This window comes from Pezoporus occidentalis, unplaced genomic scaffold (genome assembly GCF_034315485.1).
Source record: "Pezoporus occidentalis ecotype Australia unplaced genomic scaffold, CSIRO_AGI_Poc_V1 ctg93, whole genome shotgun sequence".
In the NCBI taxonomy this organism is placed as follows: domain Eukaryota; kingdom Metazoa; phylum Chordata; class Aves; order Psittaciformes; family Psittacidae; genus Pezoporus; species Pezoporus occidentalis.
The window spans coordinates 7,562,443-7,589,149 of record NW_026916294.1 but is presented as its reverse complement, the minus strand read 5'-3'; the positions used below and the strand labels follow the sequence as shown (position 1 = coordinate 7,589,149).

Here is a 26,707-nt window from a genome sequence, read left to right as displayed (position 1 = left end):
TGCAGACTGAACATTTCCCTTTTTGCCCAAGTTCTCCTACCTACTGCCAAAAAGCCTGTTGTACATCTCCAGAGACAGCTGTAATTCAGTGGCAAAGAAAGTGATGTAATTTGTAAAATGCTTTATATTCCATTAGGGCAAATAGCAATATATAAGTTGAAGACATTTTGAAACAGCTCCTCAGGTGGTACACACGATGAGGCTGCTTCAGAGAAATTATGGAGACAGGTGGTATAAATCTGCTGGCACCTGCCTCAGTATAATCTCTTGGGTTGAGGATTGATTCTGTTTCACTGAAAAGGGGGAAAATAACCACCTTGACAGAGAACCTGGCAAAAAGACTGTGACTCTGTCTAAATTAGAGTTCTATTTTTGTGATTGCCCCATTCCCCTCTGTCATTAATTAGACCATTAAAGAAGTTGTTTCACATTTAGATGCTCACAGCTGTGGCTTCAAAGCATTTATAAAAACAAAAAGGTGCCAAGCTTTTAAATCCCACTTCACACTTTCTTATGTGTCTTCATATTTGCATAGACCTATGTAAAATCTTCGCTACATAGCCATTAAATAAAAAATACGACTTCTTGCTCAGGAACTTGATGATCACAGGCTGCTTGATGTTGGAGAATATGCCGAGAAACAGCAATAAATGAATATACATACACGCATTCTTACCCTGCTCTTCCTGTCAGAGACATCGTTGCAATGTTCTTTGCATTTGGATGATCATCTTTTGACACAGGCATTCAAAGTTAGAACAAAATATGTTTCCTGAAGTACCTCTGCAATAGCACAGGACAGTAATATGTCTCATTATTCTTTACTTCATTAGACACTACAACTCTGTACATTAAACATGAATTGCCACAGGTAGCAACTGCTGTGGCAGCTGTAAGTTTCCACATTTTTTTGACCATCGGCTACCTTCAAAGATATATCAAAATCATTTGGAATTCAGTTAAAAGTTGAAGTAATATGGGCTTGCGGTTGTCTTGGAGATTGTTTACCATGCTTTCAGTTCAGGTTTCTACAGAAAGTTTGCAATTCAACATTCCATTTATAAACACCAAATTAGCAAGGATCAAGTCTCAACGTGACAAGAGCATAAAAAGGTATCAGTTCTCATGCAAGACTCTGAAGTACAACATCCTAGAAGTGATAGATCACACTGAATTCAGAATATTGAGTTCCTAACGAATCTTTAGATCAGTGAGGTTAAAATCAACCATCTATAGTTTCTTTGAAATGTCACCTCACCTTTTACTACCCCACTTAGGAAACAACAACTCATTAAGATGACTACCTGAGTCTTGTCTGACTTTACAAGGTATATTTCATGTCTTGTGGTATCATTAAAAAGAATGCTTTTATGGTTTGATTTCTTCATGTAAAATTAATGAAGCTGAAAAGTCACATTGAAAAATTATGTTTACAGAAAGACTGTGATGCTAGCACATAAGAAATACATTTTTAAAGACAGAAAAGGGTTAGAATTTATTAAAATGCAGTACCAGCATTCAAGTATAGAAGCAAACATAAATGGAAATTAATATTGGACAGCGAGAGATGAGTAAGAATTAAGATTAGGATATTTCCAGATTTCTGGTGGGAGTTTGTTATTAAAGAAATATTTTTTCCATTCAAGTTGGTGACATGATATTGTTGAGCTTTGAAATGGTTTTACTTTAATATTTATGATGACATTTTGCTTTAATTTATAATTTCTCATTATTTCAGAATGGCACACAAAAAGGAGGAAAAAATAAAGCAACTACAACAGGTTTATTTATGAAGTAATCAATTGCTGACTGATATAAATTGTCAGGCAGATTGCTAGCAAATTATTTTAATTATCAATAATTAAACCTATTTTAGAGACTTGGATCACCAGAGGGTTGCCTCTGAATTTTGTAATAGGGGAAACTGTTAGGATTTTCCATCTTCTGGCAAAATTTTCTCAATATAGAAAAAAAAAAAGTCATGCAAATTGTGTATGACAAGGATCACTTCAATTTCTCTCTATGCTATTTTTGATACATTGTGCATGTCAACCCATTGTTAGACTTCTTCCATGTTCTGACAGCTACAATGACCATCTCAATGCTTATTTGCTTCTATTACCAATACCTCTATATGAGCTCTTGTCAAGTATTAAGATCTCTTTGTACAAAAATAAGGAAGAAAAAAGGGGAAGAAACAGAACAACCTGTTCTCAGGTTTGTAAAGACTGAGAACAAATCTCAAAGGTTTTGAGGACAGCACAGATATGTAAAGATTTTTCTTACTGTGTTTTAAAAGTGCTTGTGACAGCTGGCGTGCTTTTTAAAGCTTCTGTGGAGACCCAGTCTCTGACTATAGTGCTCTAGACAGAGTTCAGCAGCTATTACTGATGCTAGTAAATCAGTCAAGGATATGATGTGCTCTACACAACAGTGGGAGAATTTTGTTTTACAGTAATGATCTTGAAGACAACAAAAGAAAGAGGGAATATAAGCAATAATTCCACTTACATTAATAAAAAGTCTAGATTTCTGAAGTCTGGTATCCCACTGGTGTGATGCTCCCAAGGGGAGGCAGAAAAAGGTATTAGGAAGAGGCAGCCAAATGATTTTTCAATGCATCATGATGACGTTTATCCCATAGGATTTACATGTGGTTTCCACATTTTTGTCACAAGATTTCATAATAAGCAAATTTAATCCTGTTGTTTCTACTTTTGTGTACCATGTTGTTACTTATTTCGAGGGAGTCAGCATCAGGTAGGAAATGGTTACCAGGTCTATAGACTACACAGCCTAGCTTGTCTGGTGAGGCTCCTGTTAAGTGAAGTATAGATATCCATCCTGCAGACACTTCCAGCTAGGAAGCAGATTGAGAACCTTAGATCCTCCCCTCAGACTACAACATTAGTCAATATTAGAGTAAGGTGCATAACTGGCCAAATTGCTGTCTTTCTGACTGATTGCAGGAAGTCCCCAAAGGAGACCACACTTTCTCTAGCATATTTATCACTTGAAATTATTTCAGTCATTAATTTCTGCAGGTGACTCTGCAAATCACCAACAAAAATCTTACCTGAGCCTGAACAGAAATGCAGTGTGTATAGTACACAAAGTTCCTTTCACTTGCTTCTAGCAGTATAAATTCTCATTCACCTTAATATCTACAGTCATGAATTTGCATTTTACTTCTGGCTGTTCTCTGTTATCAAAGTATTTGCAAAGTGGCAGAATAATCCTCTCTCATGTCAAAGTGTCTCATATCACCTGTCTTGGACTAGAATATTGACATTGCAATAACAAGGTATTCTCATTTGTATCTGTTTCTGGTGAGCACAAGGATTTATTTCACAGCTAGTTTCAAGGAAGAGAAAAGGGGGGGAAGGAATTGAGAGATAGAGAGTAACCATTAACTGGTGAAGTAACCATTAATTGCTTATAACCATTAACGCACAAAAAAGCCATTTCATTCAAGATATAATTCGGAGTAGTGATAAAGTACAGAATGTAATGGAGTCCTCTGAGATGTAATATGGGAGGTTTATTTAAAGTAAGTTAGCAAGGAAGTCTGACAAATATATATTGCTTTATGGTTGCTTCTGCCTTTGTTCTACATTTGTCCTTCTCTACTATTTCTTATCCTCTGTTAAGATCTTTTTCTAATATTTTGGTACACACTAACCCCAGGAAGGCTCATAAACATCCAAGATTAACCTCAGCCATGCTCTTGCTATCGTCTTTAGAAAAGCAAATTCAGAGAAAGTCTTCAGCTGAAGTGATAGTAGTCTGGTAAAGAGTCATCCCTCGGGAAAACAAGATCAACAGTGAGCAATGGATCTGTAATCATCAACCAGGTAGCCCATCAGAGGTAGCTGGAAAAGCAGAGAAGATGCAGATGAAACATATGAAAAGATAGCCTTCATCTTATAAGAGATAGCTGAATTAAAAGCACATCTGACTGTTAATGAGAAATCCTAAGCAAGTACACTCAAGTCTTTTGCATTAATCCTTCACGTCATCTGTATCTTCCTCTTCAAACATGTTTTACTTCTGTACTTTCCTTTGAACTATAGACCAAAGATACTTCCATATTTACACTTCCATTAATCTTGGTATAGAAAACTCATGTACACTTTCTTCTTTAGCAACCAATATATTGAGTGCTGGCCCTGGGACAGAATACAGATTCTGCTATCAAGTGTCAGGACAGATCAGATGTCACTGACTCACAGTGAACACCCTTGGCCGGACAAAGTAATCTCTGTTTAAGCTATCAAGGGAATAGAAATGGGCAAAATATGAGGTACTTAAAACTGCATTCACATGCATTACTGAAATGTGATCATATCTATTGAATTGTTTGTCCAATAAGCCTGGGTATTTGTAAAATACTTATTTATCATCTGTGCTGAAGAAGGGACATTACCTAAGTGTCAAGCCTTTATACAGATATTAGGATTTTGCAAGAGGCCTCTTTGTGAGATCTACCTTGCTCTAAAAACTTAGTGACATTCTGCCCCCTAACATTTTTGCTGCACACTGAAGGAAATCCACTATGTTGATGAACTTCCCTTCTTTTGATCTCTAGTGCCAGAAATTTGCATAACAACTAGGTTAATGAGGAGACCAAGGGCCTACGGAGACAAGCAGGCAGACAGACTGGCAGATACGGCAATTCTCACATTAAAGCCCTCAAAAGATTTGACAGCAGTAAGAAACAGTCTGGCTTTCTTTGTACCACCGTGAGCATACCTCCAGACCTCTATTTCCACTGCTATTCACATATGAGCTTAAACATTGAAGCACAAGTAGAACTTTTGCATGCATTCTCCATATCCCATAAAAAACAAATCCTGCACTGGCAGACATGAGGGAGACTGAAGGCATACCCCAGATTATTATTTAAGAAAAGTATGTCTTTCAGTGGAGCATTTGAAAAGGAAAATAATAAATAACCTGTTTCTATAGGGCAAAATACACAATGTGCCATAACTATAATTTTTCATATATAATTTTTGAAGGAAGCGAAACTGTTTAATAAAGGGAGTTGGACAATGATGGAACAGAGCCCAGTTTCATTTCAAGTCTTTACATCTTGTAAAAGAAAGGATTCCTTTTGATTTTTCTTAAAAAAAAAACACATCACTTGTGTTTTGTGAGCCACTCCCCCCGAGGGATGGGGAGGAGAATCAAAAGAATATAACTCCCATGGGTTGAGATAAAGGCAGTTTAGTAACTAAGGTATAACACAAAACCACTGCTGCTACCACCAATAATAACAATGATAAGGGAAATAAGAAGGGAAGAGAATACAACTGCTCACCACCTGCCGCCCGACACCCAGCCCGACTGAGCAGCAATCTAGCCCTTCCAGGTAACTGCCCCCAGTTTATATACTGGGAATGACGTGCTGTGGTATGGAATACCCCTTTGATCAGTTTGGGTCAGGTGTCCTGTCTCTGCTTCCTCCCAGCTTCCCCTCCTCCCTGGCAGAGCACAAGACTCAGAACGTCCTTGGTCAGAGTAAGCATTACTGAGCAACAACTAAAAACATCGGTGTTATCAGCACTGTTCCCAGGCTGAAAGTCAAAACCACAGCACTGCACCAGCTACTAAGAAGGAGAAAAATGACTGCTACTGGTGAACCCAGGACACTGCTTTAGTCATCAGTGAGGTTAGTAGGAATCGCTTTTGAGCAACAAATTTCCTCAGCATTTTGATAATAAAATAATTTGTTAGTTATTTGAAACCAGTCTTTCACTAGACATACAGCTGGTAACATGATTTACTTTAGACAATGCTATGGGTAGAGAGAATATTTTGATTCAGGTTCTCATACACTTAAGTACCTGCAAGGCAGACAGAAATATTTTCATTCCCAATAAAAATGCATCACACAAGGTAATTTAGACTTCTCTCATTTCTGTGTCAAGATGTGCTTAGGCCAGTTTTGAACCATTAAAGTTCTAACCATTAAAGTACAGCGTTTTCAGTAGAGTTGACAAGAATGATAAATATAATCTGTCTCATTAAAGACCATGTGAGCTTCTTATTTCACATCAGTTGATATGAAGCCTGGGACTATAAAAAAGAAGAAAATTACTGCAGTCCTTATTTTGCAATTTTTTGGTTTTACACTGCTCCAGATTCCTTCAATACAACTTATTAATGGTTAAATGTTTAATAAGCACAACATATTTCATGAACAGCAGTAAATGGACATGAAACAGCTTCATTGTCAATGAACAATCCATCCCAAATGATAAGCACAATTCAACTACATTCTGAAACCCGAGCAACTTATTTGAAATCAATGGAACTACACTGTCAGAGAAAAATACTGTTCATGGAAGAAACGTGCCTTTTATTCTTTCTTTTCCAGGATACGTGAGTGCACTTGGAGATCTTGGAAGAAGGGAATAATGAAATAACTCTCTACTGCTGAACAGGTTATTCACAGAATCTCAACTTACTGAATTACCCTACTGAAAACAAGGTTTTTTATATCCAAGTGGGGCTTGCTAGTTGGCATCTACTACATTCTTACAAGTATTTCTTGTCTAATACACATATAAATATGAAATTACTTGATTTTAGAAACTCGGTAAATAAAAATATAAACAATTCTAAACCCATGAAAAGTGTTACAAAGTTTCATGAAGCAAATAAGCAAGTATCAACTAAACCCACAAAATAGTCTCAATCCAAACTGCGGTGCGACCTGTTGTACTGGGCAACCAACATTATTTCTCATGACAGTTATCATATGCCCTTTGCTTACTGTTTTATTTCAGTGAAAATGTTTTATTTCTCTGGCTCAAATTCTTGCAATCACAGACAAGGCCAGGTTGGACAGAGACTTAGAGGACATGGTCTAGGGTAAGGCAGGGACTGCCCGTGGCAGGGAGCTTGGAACTAGATGATCTTAAGGCCCTTTCCAACCCTATGTATTCTAAGATTCTATTATTGCCCATTTTCCCTTTCCACATCAGACCTAGCAGCAGTAGACTGACTACTTTGTAGATGAGAGGTATAAAAGTTTATCTGAGATGAAACTTTGAATGCACAAAAGTTGAGCTATCTAAAATTGTTACCTTCTCTGGAGGTCTTGGAGCAGGTCTCACAGATCACCTCCACAGGTTTTTAAAGTGTATCTTTGTTTTTCAGACTGAGGTGTCATCTTGGAGTCTCTTAATGCTAAGATAAACAGGGGAAAATGATAGAAGAGATTTTGATAGTTTTCCCTTAAAACTCAACATTTTAATATGTATCTGAAACTTTTTTAAGGGTGTTCAGATGTTATTCTAAAATGAAAAATTTTAGGCTGAAGAAAGTCTTGGTCCTGCAACGATACATTACATGCTTAGCTCTCCATGTTTTGGGACATTTCACTGAAATCAATAGGACAATTCACAGGGCAAGGTTGAATTTACAGGTAAGTCTCTGTCAATTTAGGCCTCTAAATAAACTGAATACAGTTTGGGTGGGGATTTGGGTGTTTTTTTTGTTGTTGTTTTGGTGTTTTTTGTTGTGACTTTATTTATTTATCCCTTATCCTTTCTCTTGTTTTATTCTTTTCAATAATTAGTAAGTAGTCTGCTTCAGACCTGACTGGGTAGATTAGAGTCCTATGGGATATTGTTCAAGTAGGATTGGCACATTTCCCAGTTAATCAAACCCAAAAAGCATATTTAGTCATTGAAACTGTTTTTACAAGACTGTATATTTATTACTGAAGTCTTCTATCTCAAATGCAATTCCACTAGCCACTGGACAAGAACAAAATACGACTAAAGTCGATCACAAGGGAGAGAGATTCATTGGTCCTGTGTTCCTGTTGTAGTTCTGTTCTTTACACTCTGTAGAGTGATGAAGTACAACTAAAACTTATTCAACAACACGTATCAGTGTCATTGCTGGATAATGTTACAGAATAGCTTTATAGCCTGATTCTGGCCCAGATATATTCAGACAGGAGTCTCCCTCTGAGATGCATCCCATAGAAAAAGGATTCAAGTTTCTTCTGCTCAGGTCATACTAGTACTCCTGTTGCAAGCTACAAATCTATATCCACAAGGCAAATCAGCTGGTCAAAAATTTTAAAAGCATTATGTTTTTAATTAAACACTTTGATTGATCCATTCACAGAATTTACTCTATTACTTTGACCAAGGCTAGATGATGAGATTAAAAATGGTGGTAACTGAAATAATTCAAATATCTCCATCTCTTAAGTTGTCAGCATGGCTTTTAAAGATGCAACTTGTTAGTTAACTGCTAAAAACTGTCTTTTGGGTTGCATCCATAGAACTTATTCCTCTTGCAATTAAGAAACCTAGAAGACTTATCGGGGCATAGACCTGTTCAATGAATGTATTTGATAAGCTTCTTTTTTCCAAAAATTTTTTTTTTAATCTTTTCTCTGAATAAAAATATAACTTTTCCTGACGCACCAGTCAGATAATTGCTATCTGTCAGGAAGCAGCAAGAACAGGCTGCTCCTGAGGGGAAGATGACTCCAGCTAAGGCAGTGCCCTACCAATGGAGCACAGACTACCTGAGCCATGTGGGCAAAGTCAGGCAGCAGCAGCAAGTTCCATTGACAGCCCCAGGCCTTGCAAGAGGATGAACTGTGGCCAAGGTGCAGCCAAGAACAAAAGAAGGCTTGGCCAGAGATGAGGCTGGCGACAAGACTACCAGAGACATCTAACGGGTCTGTCAAAGAAAGAAGCTCTTTAGGGCATGGGTGAGATGCATCCAGGGTCAAGGCCAGAAACCAGCACTTCTATAGCATAGTTTAGGGAAGAAACAGCTCCCTGGTCTGGGCTTAAATGGAGCCCTGTGGCAGTAGGTGTGGATGGGACTCCCATGTACATCTTATCAGGGCCATTAAGACTTATCAGTGGCCTAACAGTATCATTCTTTTCTAGGTTCAACTGCAGAAGAGTATGTGGGCTCAAACAAAGCTATCAGATTAAAATATGATAAATGAATATATTAAAAGAAACTTATCCTCACTGTTCTAGTAGCACCTGAAAATCTGATCATGCGAACTAAATACAGGGGGAATAAATGCTTGCTGGTGATATGTTTGCTCCAACTTGTTTATATTCATTTTATATGCTTGCCTCTTGCAAATATTAGGAGGAAGAATTTTTATTTCTTGGAAAGTTTCCAGTAAGCATATTTCATTGTAGTACAGAGATAGCTGAAAATAACATTTCAGAAGATGAAACAGAGCAAGAAAGCATTACTGCTTAAGCTGCTAATTAAAGCTATAGAAAGACCCCAAATTTAACTCCTTTCTTTGCAGAAAGATTTGAGTTAGTTCATAATCAAGTAGAGATGTTACTAAGCATGTTTTTTCCATATATTACTAATATTTAGCTGATTAACACTTCTACTGAATTTGATCTACAGGCATACCTGTGGCACATACAGAAGTGTCAGAAAAGGCTTACATAGTTCTTTATAACGTAAGCACTTCTTACATTATTGAATGAAGGCCCGGGTCACTCTCTCCAATAAAGTTAATAGAAAACTTACATGAGTGATGGAAAATATTAGTCTTCTAAAACTAGGCAGAAAGCAGGGCTGAAAAGATATTCCTCCAAGATCAAAATCTAAAATAATGCTGCATAGCCTAAGAAAAATGTGTAAGAACACTCCCTACTATCTGTGAGTTACATTCTTCTCAAAATGTTCCAGTGATGTTAGGAGTTTGGCAACACCTCTAGCTATTATACCAAGAATTATATTCCTAATCGATACAAGGTAGTTATTGATAGAGCTTCTTACTGGGGAGACAGCAGAAAGAATCACAAAAAATAGGTTGTCATTAGAGCTGATTATTAAGCTAACAGGGGAAAAAATATTAAAAACAGATGAGATTGGGATTTTCTATTGAGCTAGATTCCTAAATTCTACTGAAATGAATTAGTTTATAACTAGCTTATGCTCGCCTGAAAATTGTATTATTGCTAGTCCTACGGCATTTACATGGAAATAACCAAAACCTGTAAGAATACAGAAAACCAAAATTAATCTTTATGCTACTGTAAGCTCCAAAGAATTCTTTCCAAGGGCTGTATTGATTTTTGCATTTTTTCCTTAAAGGTATTCTCAAACTTTTGGAGCCATAACTATGATATTTCAAAAAATAACCAGCCCAGATGCTACGTGAAAAGTTTTTCTACTGCATTATACTCAAATCCTGTGTTAATTACTTGCCAAAGCTTCTGGTAAAACTTCTTTATCTCTTTTCCTTTTTAGGGAAATCCTTGTCAATTTTTTGTTCTACCTGTTTAATATGAAGAATAACTTTGCCCAGGAAGCTCAAATTTCCTGGGAATCATGTCTGGTGTCAAAAAAAAAACAACAAAGCAAAAACCCCCAAAAACAAGCAAACAAAAAAACCAAACCAAAACCCCCAAAACAACCCAACAAACCAATTCCTTTGTTATTTTTCTGTTTTGCTTGGTTTTGTTGTTATTTTACTTTAAAGATGTTTAAAGCCAGCGTAACTCTTATTGTTAGCCTAGCCTTTCTTTCCTCCTATCTACCTAACTTGTTTTAATGCTAGCAGCCCAACTACCTGTCACTTCAGTTTAACAAAAGACACCTGAACAAAGTGTATTTTAACTAAGCCATGCTTACCTCCTTCCTCCAGCTGCTCTTGAGTCCCACAGCACATTGTTTTGCTCAAGTGTTCTGCCTCTCAAGTCAGACTTTAATTGGCAATTGGAGATTCAGACTCAACAAGAAAAAATAGCTGGCAAGACAGTATCTAGTGGTTTTGCTGTTTCATACTGCAGGGTATGTAAATCCTAATGCATTTAACACAGTTTTAACAATAAGAAAACCTTAAGAAATCAAAATAAATCATTTATGGAAGAGGAAATGGATGAAAAAGCAAAGAGTGCTCTGCTTAACAACTGACTTGTGTAGCTTTAGTGAGAGAATTTATTGGTAAGCACTACCATAAAGAGGGGAAGGCACTGAGAATTCGACCAGCAAAGCCTCTCAGTCATCATGGCGTGGAAAGGAAATCTGTACTGAAGAAAGAGTCAAAATGCCACAAACTCCTCCCAAAAACTAAGAGAGCACTAACACAAATTATCCATACCAGGTCTAATAACACATTATAGTCTGACCTGGTCTTCTTCACAATCGAGTCACAGAAGGAGACCCTCAGACTTTAGTTCACAGAATAAACCCATTAGCATTACTGCCTCTCCTTTGTAGCAGCTGCAGCTCTTTCCACTGGCAGCAAAGCTCTAGTAGAGATGAGGGAGGAAATAGCTGTGCTCCCCTCCTGGCAGCTCAGCAGCTGTAATGAATAGGCTCTCTGGGAAGTAAGGTTGTTCTCACTGTCAGTGAGATTACTCTTCAGAGATACACTAATTAACCATTGGAAGTTTGCATGAAGATTAGTCTTTAACCCCCACATAATTACTTTACTCCTGCGTTGTCTGAAAGAGGCCAAGAAGGGGCCACAGAGGACTGCCCTCTTTTTCATCTACCATGGAAAATGTGTTCTTAGGTTCTCACTGCATGCAAAGTGCCAGCTCTTCCTAGACCCACCTTTTTGTGAAAATCACCATATAAAGCTGGGGTTTCATAAAAAAGGATGAAGAACCAGAGTGGCCAGCTAAAGCAGCTCTTGGATGAAGATTGTGAGAAGCAAGAATCTCTGAGAATGCTCCTTGCTATGCCTAAAACAGTGCTGGGGAGCAACAACAGACAGTAACATATGGAAGAGTGACTGCTGCTCACAATGGAGACACCCTGGGTTCCTGGTGGCTTTTTGGTTCCAGCTACCCAAGAATTCCACAACCCAGTGCTACAGGAGGTTGAGGAATGGAGAACTACAAAAGACAGACTTTACTATCACAGTGCAACATTACAGGTCTTTGAGCAGGAAATGAACAGTGTCTAGACAAAGGAGGCAAAATAGAGATTTACTAGACCATGTTGTTCCTCTACCTGTATCCAGCTTTCAGCTTACTTTTTTAGTCAATCTGACACTGACAGAAGATTACATGTATCATGCTGTCTCCTCAGGAAGTTTTAGTAACTACCTTTAACAGCCTTCAGATACATGTAAAGATCATGGAAAAGTGCAACCAGTCGACAAATCAGTGCATCTGGCAATGGCGCATTTATGGCAGAGCCTAGAATAGTGAAATATTAATGACTGAAGCCACATTGGGCTACTGAGTTTTGAATTGGACCTTGAAAACGCTACTTAGGAATTCTTGGGATTCAAATAAAGGCTTAAATTGGAGAATTGAAAGGAGGCAATAAGCTAATCAAATTTATGAATTATTTAAAGGTTGGGAAATGAAACATTAAGTATATTTCAGGAAAGGAATAATAATATGAGCTTGATAAATTGAAAAAATAGACTGCCATCAATCATGTAGTTGATAAAAATATACACAGGCACTTAAATAGAGACAAATAATGAGATGTAAAGAAACAGCAGAAAACAGAGGATAACTATCTCAACTTCAAAACAGGCAACAAGAAAGCAAATGCAAGGCTTGAATAGTATTACTAGGATATTATATGTAAGATCAGCAATTAGTATATTTTCCTTTATTTTATACTGTTAAGGACCCAGCTTCAACATTTTCATCACACTTCAAAAAGAGAATGAACAAAGTGAGAGAGTTCACAACCTTGAATGACAGAGAGTGATTAAAAGTTAGGAAAGTGAAGCTGATGATAAAAAAGCTTGCTTAGACTCAAGAAAAGATAGCTCAGGGAAGACATAATTGTCAGGAAGTAACAATACGGATGTTATAAAAAGACAGGCATCGATTATTCTGACTTCTCAGTGAGGACAAGAACAAAATAGAATGTGTTTAACTGAAACTGCAACACAAATAGTCTGTCTAAACATTAGGAAAAACAACTGTCAAATGTCAAAAAGTTAGCATAGTGCTAGACATTATGGAAAAAAAAGGTCATATATCTACCCAGAGCCATGGAAAGAAGCCTAAATATCAAACAAATTCTATGTAGGCATTCTCAGGAGATTGCTATTGTCATGTCCTTACCATAAGATTCCAGGTTGCCCAGGGAAGTTGTGAATGCTCCATCCCATAAAAACCCAAAAGCTGGTTCTGCAATACAGAAGAAGAATTCTGTGTGGAAAGTGTATACTCTCAGTACCTACAGAGTTGTCCATATATTGTACCAAGCTTAGAAATTTATCAGGCACAAAAGCAGAACAGAAAATAAGGACGTATGTCACACATGTCAGCTATCTAATACTGTACTTTGTCCCACTAAGTATCCTACTCTAAAAATAATGACATCCCCAGCAATACATGAATTGTTCTCTCAGCACTTTTTCCTAATCTTAAATCTCTGCTCAGTGGAAGTGAAAACGCTGCCAATTTTTTTCTGCAGATTCATAAAGAATGAGGATTAGCAAAGCATCAGGTAAGAAGGTTATACTGTACTTTTTGAGATATCAGAAAGGACCATCTGCCATGCTTTGCATAGCTACAAGATGGGTTTTGGCAACAATTACCCAGATGAATGTTAGAAGTCCAATTATAATCCTAACCATTATTTCACTTGCTCTCAAAAGTATGACTTCCACATAGTAACATGTCTCCACTCTTTTTTCATAACTGTAAAAACGTTTCACGGACATTCTGGTTTTATCATGCATATTAATAATCATAAAACAAATATAGGGAAATATTCAGAAGCAACAGAATGTTACCTGAAAGATTAAAGTTCAGTTTACTTATCATTATCTATGCAACTGTTAGAGAAGTAACTATTTATTATTGAATGGAATACTGAAACCATAAATTCTGCTGCTGAGATCAAGGGGATTTTTTCAGTTAATCAGAAATCCTTATTTTTATGAATATTTAACAAGGCATGGCTAGCTTTGTTGTAAACTACTGCATGCTGAACAGCAGATAAAATTCATCCAGTTGAGTTCTATATAGAGGTCTTATGCAACATACAGGTGCCAGCAAAAATACACACTATTGAGGACCAAACAAGGTAAAATACTTAGGACAAGTTAGGCAGTTGAAGAAATGACTTGCAGAAAGCTATTAACTATATTCTTTTACTTGCTGATAGCATCAAAGATTTAATTCATCTCATGTAAATTTGAACTGGTTTAGTCATCAAATAAGCCTATTTCTCTTTAGCATCTCAAACTCCCATGTCATACTTTCCTACAGAAAATGAAGAACACATCTGTTGTACCTACCAGGCTAATTTAGGCAGTATTTCATTTCACAGAATTTGCAGGTTTAGCCAAGGTTTGTTGAAATGTAACAGAAAATACGTAAAGATGACTACTTGCCAAGAGCAAGATTTCTGCTTTGTCCAGAGGCTGACAAATTTCAGAAGCCTCACATCTGTTGTCACCATGCAATGACAGGTCAGAGGGAGGGAGAGAGGTCTTTGTTTTTGCATGATCTCAAGTATGGACATGGATGCGTATGTTCAGTTCTAGCAAGAACAGTGGCAAAAGCAGTACACTGGAAATCATATGCATGTGTGCATGCATTTGCAGAACCAGATTCTGAGGAAGGACAGCATATTTCATGAATCTGAGTCATTGGAGCAAAAGCATTTTCTCTGCAAAATTCTTCACCCAAAGAGTAAGGATATTTTTTCTTAAGACATCTGGGAGATAAACATTCAGAAGGTACAAATGCAAGTTAAAACATTATTCAACAGCAGAGTACAGGAATAACAGTAAACTAGAGCACTGTTTTGTGTTTCTTCTTGTTTTCTGATCACCTCAGAAGGCAGCTGACAACAGTGAATTAGGAGTGTAAGAAATCAGGAAGGACAAGTGGCTTAATGTATATTACTGAGGAAAAAGAAATACTATTGGTGGAGATATAAGGCAAACACAAGCTAAGAGGCCAATATGAAAATAAGCAGACCAGTGAACTCCTTGACACAAAAAGGTCTGGACATGGCGCTAAGACACTGTCTCTGATATAGTAGTTCTAGTAATTCAGATGAGACTTCTGTGATTAGGCATCTACTGGGATTATGAACAAAATCAAAGTATCTGATAGAATTCATGCTGGTGAACTTTAACCAACATCTGATTTTATTCAGCTCAGCTAGCAGCTTGTCACAAAACAGGCCAGTAATGCAACCCACCCGACTCTAAAAGCAGATGGCTCTTCTTAGGAAAACAGGATATAACCAAATGTTCTGTTTATTATTCAATATAGTGCTAGCAAAAACAAAAACAGAACAAAAAAGTTGTATTCATTCTTTCTACTTCCCCTTCACCAATATTTGATGTGCCCTAAGAGTGAACATTGTGGTCCTCATAACAATATCCTCACATCTTTAAGGAATTTACTTTAAAAAACATTTCCTATAGTGCAACAAATAAGTATGAAAAATACTAGCAACTTCTCCTCGAAAAGCATAGAAAACTGTTTGCTTGTGAAGCTACCATAGGTGACTTTTTAGTAAGTAACATATAAGAAGTCTGAAAAACAGTAGATGCTGATGGAAATCGTCCAAATACTGTCCTTTCTGATTTTTGACTGTGCACACAAGTTCCACAGTATGACCTTATTTGGAAAGGTTACAACAATTTTAAGGTAACTTACCGATTCTGTAATTTATGCCTTATATATTAGAGTCCATATATGAACTGTGCATGTAGGTTCACCTCTACAACCTGTCCATCTTATTTGTTTTGTTTTAATTCAGTCAGGCAGAAAAGGTTTGAATTAACAGCAAACCTGCGGATGTGTGACAGCACATATATTATTCCGATGGAAAAAAAAGATAATTCACTGACAGGGCTTCACAGCTAAATTTGCTTTCCTTGCTTGCCTCTGTTTAGTCCTATCACCACTAACTGACAGGTTGGGAACATGAAAAACAAACAAGGAAAAACAAACAGATGAAGATGATTTTTTTTTTTTCAATTTTATGACTGTTGATGGGTCCTTATTTTTGTTAGAATTAGGTGTTACCTTCATAAAATGCATTTTGTGGGTGAAATTAAGATGCTGTCAGTGACTACAATATTTTCATTCTGTCAAACAAGTGAGAAAGAAAGATCTCTGATAATGATAGAATCCTATTCCAACCAAATACTAAATAAAACAGTGTCAGATGAACACATTACTGAGAGGAATTTTTTTTAGTTTTAAAATAAAAGTTAATAAATTCTGGACCATTGATTTAACATCATACAGCAAACACAGAGAAAGCCAGCCAGCCACTTTCATCTTGTGATCCACATTCTTTCCTTAGTGTGGAGCTGACTTTCAAAAATCATAGAATCACAGAATAGTTTGGGTTGGAAGGGACCTTCAAAGCTCATCTAGTCCAACCTGCTTGCAATGACCAAGGACATCTTCACCTAGACCAGGTTGTATTTCGCTCAGGATTTCAGAGACCACACAAATTGGCAGCTGCAACAGCAGCTATTTTGATTCATGGCAGAAATCACTATTATGTCTGAGACACAATTTTTGCAAGCACTGTTAAAGCTAAGAAAGCTGAAAAAAATATGGAACTCATTGCTGGCAGCTAGGCACACTGTGCTGATGGCTGCTGAGTCAGGTGCAGCGCTGCTGCCCCAGGCCCCCTCTCCAACCATCTCAGACAGCCAGAGCCTGCAATGCAGTCACTGCCTTTATCTGCTCCTGTCAAAACACTCTAGGTTAGCACAAATGCTGCCAATAGTAGCCTTTTGATTGGATTTTGTTAAAACCGAGCCTGTTTTTGTGGAGCTGAGCTACAGAGGTACTATAACGTCTGTAAATCTGACAGCAGACCATGGATGTAGGCTGGGGAGGGCATGGGCAGCCTCAGGAGTGTTATCTCTTAACTTGACTCAGCTGCAACTGTACAGATGGCCATATCCTAGAATCATAGAGTCAGCTAGGTTGGAAAAGACCTTTAAGATCATCAAGTCCAACTCTTCCCCCAGCACTGCCAAGGCCACCACTAAATCATGTCACTATGGGCCTTGTCTAAGTAGTTTTTGAACATTCTCCCAAGTGTGAGTATTTCAGACCCATAAAATCTTGCTCTTATAAAAACCAGTATAGATGGGGTAACTGAAGAACTGGGAGCTTGAAAACAATATTTAAATACAAACAAGTACCTAAAACCTTAAATTACCATTATATATATGCATATACATTTGTACTTTTCTGCTGATCTCTGCATTTCTTTATAACCCCCTGCTCATTTTTCTCTCCCCCACCCCTTTTTTTATTCCAATGGCAGAAAACAAAAAAAAAACAAACACAACAACAAAAGAAACCCACAATAAACAAAACAAAACAACAAAAAACACACCCCCCAAAAAACCAACCAAACAAAAAAAGCCTCATAATTCCTGAGATTGGGCATCAGAAGTATTTTTCACCCCAGCATCCCTTTCTCAAAAAAAAAGAAATTTCCCTTCTAATGCAGCTCATCAAACACAGGATCAAGCAGAGACAGATAGGAGATACAGGTCTGGATCACTTAAGGCTAAGGGGGATAAAAAACTAGAGCTGCCTTTGCCTGAGTGACAGGGCTCTAAAAATGGACTCATATTTTTCAAGAGAAAGCTGAGAAAGACAACCAAATCCACAGGGTCACCTACACAACCACAGCTGTTACAATCTGCCAATTCCAATCTCATGAACACTGAGATTTGTGAAAGAGGTGGAATTTCGGATCTGTTCCTTCTAGCTTGTCTTCTAAATACCTCTTTTTGGTGCACCATTCTCATGACCCCCGTTTTCAAGTGTCTGCTCTTTCCATGTGTATATATTACATAATGGTGGATGCTGTAATCTTGTGAATTCTGATACAGAATATCAGTATGGCTGTATTAAAATAGCCCCTACAGAAATTATCTGACAACTACGTAATTACTAAAACATGCAAAATCTACAAAACTTAATACTTCAAAATGAAAATGGAACCATGGCCTTGATTAAAGAGTTTTTTCCCTACCAGGATATCCCCTGGAAATTTTAAAATTCCATATAAAGATCCTAATTCTGCAACCAGCTTCATAACTTTGTCAGCCTTAGAAACTTGCCTTATTGTCATTAAACTTGAAATACAATTCCACAAAATACTCTACATAAAGCTGGTGCTGAGTAATAAAAGAATTTTTGTTCTGTTTTCCAAGATCTTATTCTTCATCTTTCTTCTGTTTAGAAATTTAGAACATGGGACTCAATTTGGGAGGCCAGGTCTACTGGAGGCTGACAAGGGGAAGTGTTCTGGTAGGAGGCTTGCCAGACATCATTCCATCCCAACACACCCAATCAGTTGCCAGTACCTATAATAAATGCAGTATCTGAAGGGGGCCTATAAGGATGCTGGGAAGAGACTCTTCATTAGGGACTGTAATGGTAGGAGAAGGGGTAATGGGTTAAAACTTAAATGGGAAGTTTAGATTGGATATAAGGAGGAAGTTCTTTACTGCGAGAGTGGTAAGGCACTGGAATGGGTTGCCCAAGGAAATTGTGAATGCTCCTTCCCTGATGGTATTCAAGGCTGGGTTGGACAGAGCCTTGGGTGACACGGATTAGTGTGAGGTGTCCCTGACCATGGCAAGGGAGTTGGAACTTGACAATCTTAAGGTCCTTTCCAACTCTTAACTATTCTATGATTCTATGAACTATGTGAATTCTGAATACCAACATTATGAATTCAAGTTTTCCTTAAATGTGTAGCCCAATTAAATATTGTGGGTTTTTTTCAGGTTGTTTTTTATGAATCCAAGTGTGCTATCAGCTAAATCTGATGAGAAACACAGATGTTCTGAACTTTCAATTAATATCTCAGGTGACTGCTGAACTGCAAACAACTTCATTTGCTGCACCATAACCCCAGTGGAATAAAATTTTCCCTGATAAATATATTACTCAAAGTCAAAACATAACTTCCTAATTTCAGCTGAGGACACTATAAAATGCCTATGACAGTGAGCTGAGAATTAATAAAATATCTGTTGAAGAGATTCACTTCTGTTTTCTGAATTTTGAGGTTGCTAGGTGGTGAAAAATAAGTTGACTGAATCAATAGAAAATGCTTATGGGGAACTATGAAATGTATTGCAGGGTGCAATTCTTTGAACACGAATTGGCATATTGTTATGAGAACGAAGTCATTTTATAGAATTACAGGGCTGAAGATTTGATAAAAAACTATCAGAAGTCGTGAGCATGAAAATTATTCTGGAGACACTTAATGGTTAGTAAAGAAAAGCAAAAAATAACTGAGAATAACAAAAAAGGAGAATACTGGAGAAGACGTTGAGAAACCAACTAGCTAAGCTGCATTTCAGATCTAGAAAAAATGCAACTGAAACCTGTTTTGATGCAATTAGGGTAAAACGCTGTTAAGAATATGTACTTACACAGGTATAGGCAAAAGGAAAAGAACATTTCTTTGCTTAAAAAGTTTCATCAGCTACCTAATTAGAGGATCCTTACAATACTTCTTGAGAATATGAATACAGTCTCAATGGCAGAGATCAATGTAATTCACCAAACTACCATTAACAGAAGCAGAGCACTGTATATTTCCCAGGCATTATAACATGAAACTCCTAAAAGAACCACTACGCTTTAATTTTTGTTATATAAAAGCCTAAATAGCTCAGTGCAATGACCAAGCCGTACTTCTATACTCTGAAGGAGTCAGCAGCAGTGGCAGTTACTGCCACCTTTCTAAAGCAATACTGCCTTGGGTATATTATTTTTGTCTTAAAGTAACATTTCCTTAAAGCAAAGAATCATCATGCAAAGGGACTGTAGCATTAATGAAAATCAAGCTACATGGGACAGCACTGGAGAAAATGGAATACCACAGAGCAGTAAGTGCAAATGAAATGCAAAAACCATTTGTAGTAACTTACCTTTTAGCTTAGGAACAATTATAGGGACCTCTCTGGGAACCAGAGGAAAAGCAGAAAATGCAGGCCTGAAAACAATCCACAGATCTGAATTCTACTCAGCAAAATCTGCCAGAAAGTAAAGTATGTCTATGGGAAACTTCTAACCAGATGTCAGCTATTAAATAACAAGCATTAATGTAACAGACAATACTGAATCTCAGATACTGTGACATGTAGGATGAAAAAGCAGGATTCTCATTCTCCATTTACTGAAGCACTGCAATAGTGGCAAAGACCATGGGCACGGATTACCTCTGAAGTTTCTATGAGACATATCCTGTCTATCTGTTCCACACAGCTCAAGGCCACTTGGCAGTAGTTTCTTGAAGGAAAATCTGGCCTCATTCTGTGCCTTTGCCTTGATAAACACTAGTTGCTTGATTTTTTATGGGGTTTCTTTATGCCCACAGCTTAACTTCAGAACAGCACTGGGATGCCTCCCAGGAATATGCTTTTTTCTTTGTTAGCTCTCTCAGCCTTTGGCAGGTTTTTGGGCATCCCACTGGCTACTAGTAAGATCAGACTGAAACAGCTCCTGCGCTTCAGCTGTCCTTTTCTTTTGCCTAGCTTCTTTCAGATTATTTGTGTGCACTGTCAAAACAGTTTATGCCAATAGGCTTAAAACACTTGCCCATGCAGTCACAGATTAAGTATTTGTTAACCTCGGGGAAATTTCACGCCAACACATAAGTGCAGTTCCACTCCACTAGCATTAGTAACACTGAGAATTTAGCACAGTTAGACTTTTTTTGAGAGTATGGGTCAGGGCATAAAGGAAACAGGAAGCTGTGTGAATGCAGTTTGCATGTTAACAAACCAAGACAAGCAGTCCCAGGGCTGGGATGTTATGTTCTGCCTCTCTGCAGGACTTATTAGCCCGGGGAAAGCCCAGTGCTAAACTGCATCTACCTCTTCTCCAGAGACTGTAAGGAAGAGCCTGCAGCTTTCTGAAAACCACCAGGTAAATACTCTGTTAAATAAAGTCTATGTAGTAAGAGATGCTTAAGTTAGCTCAGAGTTCCAGACACTGATCTTGCTTCTGGACATCTGGTAATCATGGGGATTTCCTTGAAAATTCTTATAGTTTGAACATGGCTTACGGCAGGTGGCTAAATCAACTTTCCCACAATGACCAAAACCTGTGATGGAGACAAACAGTAAAGATCCTGATCTATCCAGTACTACTCAGTATAAAGGTAGCAAATTCTGGACTAAAAGACCGCTGAACAGTGACATCAAAATTGAGTTGAAATTAAGTTCTGGGCTCACTTAACATAAAGCTGTTTGAAGAAAGCTGCTTTTCTAGCCACTTCTCTACTGGATGTTACTTGAACCATGATCACAAAAGTGAAAAGTTGTTTACACCAGGTACCATTAAGTATAATTAATGAAAGGTAATGTATGGTCATATGGGAGTTGAAATCGTAGCCACAGATTCCTTTTTTCTTCATTATTCATTAGAACTAGGCAAAATTAAATTCCAGGCATCACTATAAAGGCTATGTCATAGTTTGTATAACTTTGTTTATGCTTTTGAGGAGTTACTGTTCCATAATATTCACTGTTTTGAATAAGAAGCCTTGTATGACATTTTCAGGAGGTCCTCAGCTGGCCTTTGGCATCCAGGAAAGCTAGCACCACTTTAATAGCACCATGTCCTTTCTCAGGGTTCTGTTCTAAAGGCTGGTAGTAATATCTGCTTCTGCCTGCTTTACAGTTCTGTCCAGTAATTTCATGTCTTCTGAATGGGATAATAAAAAAAAAACTGATAGCACTAAACAGTTTTTATTTCCTCTCATACAGATGCTTATTTAGTGACAGTTAAAAAAAAAGTCTTCAACCACCTATAGTACATAGAGCTGTGTAACTCTAAAAACACCTTTGTAAAGGATCTATAACAGAAAAAAAGTGTGCTGCATCAGGGAGATTGTCCAGTCTAACAAATGTGCTCTCAGCTGTACAGGTTTGTACTTCTTTGTATTTGTAAAATACTACTTCAAATATTAGAACCCTGGTTATGGTAAATATATTTAAGACCAGCTCAGTGCTGAAGACAGTGAGTGCACTGGTTTTAATAAAGCCACATCCCACTCAAAATATTATCAATAACCTAAGACAGCCTTTAACTTACAATGCCATGTAACTGTAGTGGTGTGATATTGATGAATTGTGATATGATATTTGGTTAACACATGTAATCAAATAAAAGCATATATTTTTAGTTCTGAACACAAACATAGTATTATAATGTCATAATTTAATCATCTAAATGAGAAGCACACAAATACTGTATACTTAAAAGTATATAAAATAGTTCAGAAGTTACAGGAATTTGCTGCTAAACTGTTTTTTGATTAGCAATATTATCTTTGTCAGTATTGAAACTTAGAAAACTAATATTTTGCACAGGAAGAATAAAATTCAAGCATTTCAGTAGCAACAAAAATGTCAAAGGTTTATTTTAATATATAATGGATGAAGATGAATAATATTAGTTTTAAAAGTCTGCAATGATGTTTAAAATTCTACTTTGGAGGAATATTTTTCAATACCTTTTAACAGTTCTGTTGCGGTTTAAGCCCAGTCAGCCACGCAGCCACTCGCTCCCTCCCCCTCCCAGAAGGACGGGGAGGAGAACTGAAAGAATTTAACTCCCACTGGTTGAGATAAGAACAGTCCAGTAACTAAGGTATAACACAAACCACTGCTGCTACCACCAATAATAATAATGATAAGGAAAAGAACAAGGGAAGAGAATACAACTGCTCACCACCAGCCGACAAATACCCAGCCCCACCCAAGAAGTGATCTAGTGCTTCCGGGTAACTGCCCCCAGTTTATATACTGGGCATGACGTGCTGTGGTATGGAATACCTCTTTGGTCAGTTTGGGTCAGGGGTCCTGTCTCTGCTTCCTCCCAGCTTCCCCTCCTCCCTGGCAGAGCACGAGACTCAGAAAGTCCTTGGTCAGAGTAAACATTACTGAGCAACAACTAAAAGCATCGGTGTTATCAGCGCTGTTCCCAGGCTGAAAGTCAAAAACACAGCAAGGCACCAGCTACTAGGAAGGAGAAAAATGACTGCTACTGCTGAACCCAGGACAAGTAAGAACTCTTGTTCATTCTTTCTTCCTAGAGTATGCATTTTTAATGTAACTTAAGTACCAGACTATTAACCTATAATTCCAAGTTTGCATCATCTCAAATCTATTCTGTATGCAATTAAACAATTTATATTATATTGAATTTAGCAATAATGACATTTTGAAAAAAATAGTAAGCTCTCTTCTAATGTAAATGGTTAGTAAACATATAAAAAGTATTTTTCTGGAAATACATACCACACCTAATCAGATTTTCTAATCATCATATATCAAGGTGCCTGGACAACTAATACTGGCAAATTCCAAAGATGTAATATTTATGAGTAAGTCATAAGACACTGTTTTTTTAACTTGTGCATCACAATTAAACTCAGACCTTCAAACCAATGTATAATTATAAAATGACTTGAGGTGGTGCCCATTCCTATGTCAGGAAACCTGTGAGAGTTTTGCTGTTGAGTTCAATAGCTGCTAAGACATACCTCTAGTAAAAGTTTAAAATCAAAACTCTGAAAGCAAATCCTGGAATCCCATTTTATAGTTGAAAGTGGTTTACACAAAGGAAATACCTTACAAACTTCCAAACTTATATAGTAAGCCCACAGCAAATCCATAAAAGTATATCTGTCATATGAAATATATCTCATCATATGAAAATGTAATCCAGTGTCCTGAATAACAAAATAGCATCTTTCTTCACTCTTCTATATTTATCCCAAAGTAAATATTATGTATGTTATTTAAGTTAATAGGTTAGATACCAGATGGTCTAGCTTTTCAGTTCAAGGCAACATATAGTTAAACAAAAGTATTATTTTTCTAACTTAAAGCACCAAACCTAATTTCCTATTAACAGTCATGCACTCAGGAATCAGATTCCCAATTTGTAAATATTTTGTCAGTAACTGGACATTCATAGCAGGAACTAAAATTTTGACAGGAATTATCCAGAATGCATTAGCAGTCCTTTTGCTTAATACCTACATTACTTGCTTGCAAAAACAATACTAACACTAATTTGGTGTTCACAGACACAACAAACAGCAAGTACTCTGCGAATGGCTCACAGGCAACTAATAGGCTGAATATAATCTACAAAAATATGGTACAAATAACTGTAAATAAGTATAACTGCAGAAGGCAAAAAGGGGCAGCATACAGAGACTGTTATTGGCAAGATGCAGTATATTTGTAATTTGACTTTTCAACTGAACTTTAAAATATTGGCATTGAAATCAAAATAAAGAGTCATATAAAAAAAACACTTCTAGCCCTGTTGTCACTGCAGTACCAATCATTCTGTCAGTCCTGAGGGTACATTTTACATAAACGACTACAGTTAAATCCCCTCGCTTATCACAGACTCATCACAAGTTGTCTGTGTTGATGCGCAGCAGCCATATGTATCCACGTTCCCAGCTTGCTTCTGGGGCTGACTAAAAGAAGAAAAATTGTCAGATTAGACTTTGAAAGGTCTTTTTTCTCTGGTACTGCAGGAATAAAAAAGCCAAGGCCAGGATATGAGTTTGAACATCAGTATGAGCAATGTTACTCCTAGTTACTTTAACTCCTGTTACTTTATACGATCTCCACATGTAGCTTCTTAGTCAGGCACAATTCGCTACTGCAGTGCATACATCAATACTTAACTCAGCAAGGTATTGAAGTTTCTGATCAAGCTAGTAAGTAAACTTCGTATTTTTCAATTTGCTTATTGTTAACTGTAAGTGGAAATCAAGTTGTAAGTGCAAAGTTACCACCTACAGAATCAGAACATAGCTTTTAATCAAAATCAGAGTGAACTAAACCCATTAAATTTATACAATTCCTCACATTTATACAATTTCCCCCACATAAAGTTGTGAGATTTGGATTTTCAGCTAAAGCAAAACCCAACCCAGGAAACCTTTGGGTACCACCATAAACAACTATTTGAGGCCTAGTCACATATCCAAGTCATTAAAAGCAAAACTGACCTGTACCACAGTGCATATATGCATAAATTTTAGATCCCGCATATTACCGTTTATGTGACTATGATGAAATGTTTTATCGGAATACCAGATACAGTTCCAGCCTTAAATGTACAAGAATTAATTATTTTAAAAATCAAAGGACTAACGGTCTTCCATCCTGCCCCTCCTTAGTGCTAGAAGAACTACAGGTAGGTGTTTTTTTGTTTGTTAGCGTTGCTGGGTATTTAAACAGTAGAAAATGTGTGCCTTTACAAACATTTCATACTGTCTCCTAAAAGGATGGTGGAGTTCAACTTGAACTTTTAATTCAACATCCAAGTAAGTCCAACATTAGACAAAATTAATTCACTCATCTGGTCCTACACGCCTTCTGGCAAATACAGCTTCCAGCACCACAGCAAATAGCGAATTTATACCTGTGTGTACACATGTGAAGGCCCTATTCAGGGTTAAAGAATACATAACTTGACAATGTATTATGTACTTTAGGAAACACAACATGATTGATGCAACCAGACACAAAATACTTCAGCACGTAACAGAGAAGCAGAAAATTCAGGAGAAAAAGATAAAATCCACAAAACCCCAAACTAAATCACTTTTGTTACTGAAACAAGAACTAAGAGTCAGGCTTTCATGAAAGAAAGCTAGGCACCAAGAAATCAAGAGGTGAAGAAAATACTCATTCCATTTTAGCTTGCTATGTTCAAATGTTTTTCCAGTTTACCTAGCTTCAGTTTCAAATTATTAATTTTTCTAAACTCTTTTTGCTGTAGCATATTTTACATCTTCTTCCCATTAAGGTATTAACTGTATTAACGCTGTAATCATAAGGGTTTGACCTATTTAGTTAAAAGAATGTCATTTTGTGCATTTCTCCGAGTACTTCTTGCAAGCTAATTATAGGTCTCATCTTTTGGAAATCTAAGTTTTCCCCAAAGACATGAAAAGCTGGGCCCCAAAACCAGAATCATAAATAACAGAATTATAAAGCTAAATCACTGCCCTACACAAGGTTAAAAAATGGAGACCTTTCCTTTTTTTTGTCAGTGATTCCTTAATTCTACAACCAGAGATCATATTACAACCTCATTTCCCAACACATCACGCATAGAGATCATGCTGAGTTATTTCTCTGATCTTTTTCGTATTGTCTCCTCAAAGCAGCCTCTTCTTTCTGCTCCTATGCCTTCATGTAGGTATTACATGGATTATTTGATACTATAATATTTCAGTTTTTTTTTTCTTTCAATAGGCTTAATTTACCTCTCAGTCTAAAGAGTTCTTTGACCTTGACAGTTTGGCTGTCCACCAAGCTTTGTGACTTTTAAGTGATTTTCTATTTACTTTATACTACTAAACAGATACTAAATAATATTAGACCTATTATTTATGTCTTCAAGATTCTGGTAAAAACACCCCCATTGACAACTACTTTTGAGATCCGTCAATCAGCTACCTCTTCATTCATTTCACATGGGCTGCATAGATATGAATAGTGCCATTTCCCTATCACAATGTTGAAGGCAACTATATTATATATACAGTTACCTTTATCCATCAAAACTGCAAACTCATGTACTGAAAATAAATTTACACCACCAGGCAGATTTTGCATATTGTGTACTGAGTATTTTTTACACTCTTTGGTGCTTTATCAGTTTAGGATTATTTTTTTTTCCCCCAT

The 26,707-nt window shown here is 37.1% G+C and overlaps 1 long non-coding RNA gene across 1 annotated transcript in view; it reads right to left on the bottom strand.

The window, feature by feature from the left end:
* LOC134157130 (uncharacterized) overlaps nucleotides 1-11,301 on the bottom strand; it is a 38,318-nt gene extending 27,017 nt beyond the window's left edge. Inside the window, exons 1-4 of the long non-coding RNA XR_009962195.1 lie at nucleotides 11,154-11,301; nucleotides 10,657-10,727; nucleotides 3,715-3,872; nucleotides 677-783 (exon numbers count right to left, since the gene is read on the bottom strand). This is a non-coding gene — a long non-coding RNA (uncharacterized LOC134157130). The remainder of the gene's footprint in view (nucleotides 1-676; nucleotides 784-3,714; nucleotides 3,873-10,656; nucleotides 10,728-11,153) is intronic.
* Nucleotides 11,302-26,707: the final 15,406 nt, after the last annotated feature.